This window comes from Cyprinus carpio, chromosome A21 (assembly GCF_018340385.1).
Source record: "Cyprinus carpio isolate SPL01 chromosome A21, ASM1834038v1, whole genome shotgun sequence".
NCBI classification, from domain to species: Eukaryota; Metazoa; Chordata; class Actinopteri; order Cypriniformes; family Cyprinidae; genus Cyprinus; species Cyprinus carpio.
In genome coordinates, this window is record NC_056592.1 from 6137289 (window position 1) to 6142264 (window position 4976).

The following is a 4976-nucleotide window of genomic DNA, read 5'->3' on the forward strand; positions in this document are numbered from 1 at the left end:
GTGTGCTGAGATCCACCTACTCACAAATGTTTTTACAGTATAATTGAGGTTATTTTTCATGACTTGGGTGTCGCTCTGATCACTGCATTTACGTATGAATCACGAGATGACTACTCTGACATTTCCTGTCCATTATATAGTGACCTCAACTTATAGTGATGTCTCACTTTATAAAAATTTGCTCCTGAATATCACTGCATAGATATAAATAACAAAACGACTTGACTACTGAGACTTTTTTTGTGACAGCTGGTGCTTAAAATGTGCTTGTGCTCTCTTTCTTTTAAAAATAATGTGTTAATGAGATTTTCTCACCCTCCCTAAACTTTGGTCTTTTCAGTCTCACGTATGACACACATGTGTGCTGAACCTTTGACCGGGAGGGCCCTCTGGCCGGACCTGAACCTCTGACCTCCTCTAACCAAGAATCCACTCAAGTTATGTGTGTGCACGACATCCAGAACTCACCTCCCTGTCCACATTTGCCCTCGCCTCTTCTCCTGCCCGTTTTCCACCTCCTCGCTCGTCCTTCTCTGCGTTCTGCTCTCACCCCCAAAGCCTTCTTATGGGCGCCTGAACACGCTTGTCACGTTTTCGGGACGAAGGCCACTAGTTGGCGCACCCAGCTCGCTGTGCTCTTTTCCTTGTCCCTGTTTTTTTTGTTCTCTTTTTCCATGGCTCTCTTCTCCCAGCGGTTGGAGGCCTGTCGACTGTCATACTCCTCCTTCCATGCAAAGTTTTTTGCGCGTACAGAAGCTCTGCCAGTAGCCATAGAATAAATGTACTACCTGAGAGACAAAAAAAAAATTATTTAGGGGAAACAGAGACAAACGCAAAGAAAATTAGAATACTATATGTCTAGATTTTATGTACAGACTTCCTGTATGCTGCATCCTTTTAAAAACAAGATGAAGAGTTTTTAGTAGGAGGCTTGTACATTCATCCTCTGTAAATCTGCTTCTTGCAAGTCTCCACTGACGGCAAACACTTTAAAAACATCCATTAGGTGAAGCGCAAGTATAAACCACACCAGAAGGGGAAATGATTAGATCATTTAAAGAGCCTTCAGGTCTAATTGGAGCGGGATGAACCTCATTGTTCAAACCCTGGAGAAAATGGTCTCAGAGGCTAAAAGAGGTACTGGATCCCTTGAACCAAATGTGAATTTTTCTGTCAAGATTTTTCCCCTCTTTTAGCGAACAATCTGAAAAATGTTTTCAAATACGGAAGAGTGCCATGCTGTTACCTGTAGTAGCTTGGAGAAGTATTTACAGAAGGAATACTTCTGTGTTCCATTTAGCTAATAAGTTAACAATGCATTTGGCTGTAAGGTCTAAAATGCACTAGACCCCGTGAAGAACCCTGATGCCATGTTTTAGCACTCAAGTATTTCATCTTCATGGTACAATCTATACATATCTCTCTAACAAACAAAACACTACTGCTTTTCAAAAGTTTGGGGGTCGGTAAGATTTTTTAATATTTTCTCTAAATTCTGACCAAATCTAAATCTATTTGATCCAAATTACAGTAAAAGAGCAATATTGTAAAATCTTATCACAATTTAAAATAGCTTTTCGCTATTGGAATATTTTGAAATGTATGAATTTGAAATGAATTTTCAGTTCTGTCACAGGTTCTTATTTTTTATTTTTTTTATCAAGATTCACAACTGTTTGTGCTTAATATTTTTGTGGAAAACTGCATGTACCAGTGTCTACATACAGTGTCATAGTCACTATGAGACTCTCCAAATGAGGGAAACTGCTCCTCATCTTCTTCCTCATCTTTACTGTGCTCCATCTCCTCTTTTGCGATAGTCTCAAACACATTCCTGTATATGGTGTAAAAGCCCTACAGAGACAAAAGAATTTGCACTATTAAAACACAGAATACATGCATTTCCACAATAAACACTGTATATCCTGTGCTTAGTGCTTATTGCACTTCTGGTTAGATGCTAACTGCATTTCGTTGCCTTGTACCTTACATGTGCAATGACAATAAAGTTGAATCTAATCTAATCTGTTTTATTCCAAACTGAAAGCATAACTTGTGCATTTTCAAAATAAACTTTTACTGCCCTCCAGCGGTACAGGATGGTAAAACAGACATTTGAGCCATACATTATAAACAGATAAATACCAATTATATGCAAGTTAATACAAGACATAATAATTCAACAATATATGTAATAGAATATGATATAAAATACAGAAAAAAAAATCATAAAGCTCTCATTTAGTTCAATGTCAGCTACATACAGAACGCAATATTCTCAAAATGCACTTTTTTGTTAATCATAGACACAATACAATGGTAAAAGACATCTGTCTGACATGTATCACACATTTAAAAATGAATGCAGATGAGAAACAGAACTTGTTCTGTGTGAACAGACACATGTATGTTTGGCTACTGGCTGACAAAAAAAATACATTTTAAATATTCACCTTTTCATCATCTCCGTAACCGGAGTAACAGGTGACAGTGAAGAACTGCAGGAGATCAATGCTGTCATCCTGGTACTCTCCGCTGACACCCCCTTTCAACAGCGCCTCTCTGTGGTTATCATACCTTAAAACAAAAACAGAATTAAATATTAATGGGAAAATACTGAAGAATGTAATATACATTTTAACCAAATACTGATTAATATTACTAGTATTTAGTCCCACCTTATATGGAGAAAAACATTTTGTGTGTGTGTGTGTTCTATATGTGGCAGAAAACAATAGGCATTACAGAATTAATTATTGTTGATTTACAACAAAAGCTGGAATTTATATAGGAAAAATGCTATAAATTCACTTTAAGTGGAAAGCAATTGCACACACTGCAAAGTATACATTTTGAAATGTATATTTATAAAATATTATTAATATTAGTATTACTGATTTGTTTGCCATTTTCAGCCCAGTCCTGATGCATCCAACACTAATACAAGTTAACAGTTTTGACAAACAAAGCTAGAACATGTAGATCAGCAGAATTTGCCACAACAACATTCAATGCGTGTCATTCCAAGCCCATATGCTGTTTTTCCACTGAACACAAAAGGAGTATTTTGAAGAAGCTCTTTTGTACAACAGCAGTGGCCACTTCTGTCACGCTCCAAAAAACACCACAAAAGTAGTCCATAACACCATAAGGAAAATAGCAAAATTCACCTTTTTCTGTTGAATGGAAAACCAACTGCATTTCGGTTTGGAATGTCACAATGGTGAGAAAACTCCTCCTTTAACCAGCACCCCATAAACCAAAAATGATATACCAAAATGAAATGACTGCAGCTCATGAATGCTTTGGTCTTTCAAGCGCTTTCATTTTGGAATGCTTTGAAAGCAGACAGTTGACAGTTTCTTGTCAAAGAGTCAGAATTGTTCACAGCATCACTTTAAGAGGATCTCAAATAGACTAAAAAGTCTATTTTTTTAAGTCTATACAAGACTTTTTCTTGTATGAAATACTATCAAAAAAAAAAAAAATCCAACCTAGTTTTTGAGATGCTTGAAACACAAAGATAAAGGAGGATTCTCTTTGAGGATGATATATATATAGTGCATGAGATTCTTATTCTTATATTTAATTTCTCTGTTCCAGTCACTATAAAGACATTTTGGATAACTGTGGAGCATTAAGTAACATTAATTTGCTACTACAATGGTTATTTGAATATATGCAAGGGTGAAAGAGGTTTGAGAACACTTAATAACAACTTAAATTTCTGTTTGTGTCAACTTAAATATACATGTTGTGGAAGAAAATAAAGCCACATAGGTGTTCCACATCACAGCAGTGAATAAAAGGCAGAATATTCAATTTTGGAAAGAAAGTATCCTTTTTAAAGATTGTTTACACAGGGTAGGTAACATAAATAAAGCCTGAAGCAACATCTCATTAGTTTTGAACTAAGCTAGATGTACTGCATGTGTGGTGAACGTAGTTGTTGTTTGGAGGTCTTACCAGGCTCTCTCCTGCGGATCACTCAGAACATCATACGCAGCTTGGATAAGTTTGAACTCCTCTGCAGCCTCCTCTGCGTTGTCCAAGTTCTTGTCTAGAATCAGAATAACAATATGAGCAACATTATAACATAATTTCAAGCAAGTCCTATAATCAACAGCACTGGACAGATCATTCAATTGTTAGAGAAGAGGCAACACCAACAGCTTTATTTATTAATATGGGACAGTAACCTTTATAACTTATCAAACAGATAAGATGAAACCAAATACCTGGGTGCCATTTCAAGGCTAATTTCCTATAAGCCTTCTTCAGGTCGTCGTCCGACGCGTCTCTTTTAACGCCCAGCGCCTCATAGTGGCACTTCATTCTGGTCTGGACTTGGAGATCATACACAAACTTAAACGGCTGTGTTTTGAAAACCACTGTCTTTAACTACAGTACACACGAAATGTCATCAATGTGGCCATGTATATCACAAAACTGACATACTGACATAGGCTATTTCATATTTTCTCTCGACAGAAGAATCACACGAAGCCGGTGTCTTGTGTGCAGCCGCGGCGCATGGACTTGATGTCACACACGAAACGCGCTGCTATTGGCTGAGAGTTGTAGCTTTTAAGTATGCACTTTTATATAAAATATATACAAACATTCTTTATTTGTTATTTATTTATCTGAGATTGCATCTGTATATACATTAAAATATATCAAAGGTAAAAAAAAACTTCTGAATATATTCCAAATATCACCAAGGATCTTTCCTAACTTACAGTAATCTGATATATTTTAATAACAAATATGTTTGTAAGCATAAACACATGTGATATAACATACATAACACACTTAAATTATAGATTAAATTACCGTAAAGGCTTACTTTACGGTAAACATTACATTTAAAATGTCTCAGAAAGCCAGCAATGTTATTTTATTATTTATTGTTAATTCAAAATGAAGCTTTAACTCAATATTGTTCTGTTAATTTAAATTAAATGGGTGGGGTT

At 36.0% G+C, this 4976-nt stretch overlaps 1 pseudogene; it reads right to left on the minus strand.

Moving 5' to 3' along the window:
* Positions 1-4566, minus strand: part of LOC109081357 — a 13128-nt pseudogene extending 8562 nt beyond the window's left edge.
* Positions 4567-4976: the final 410 nt, after the last annotated feature.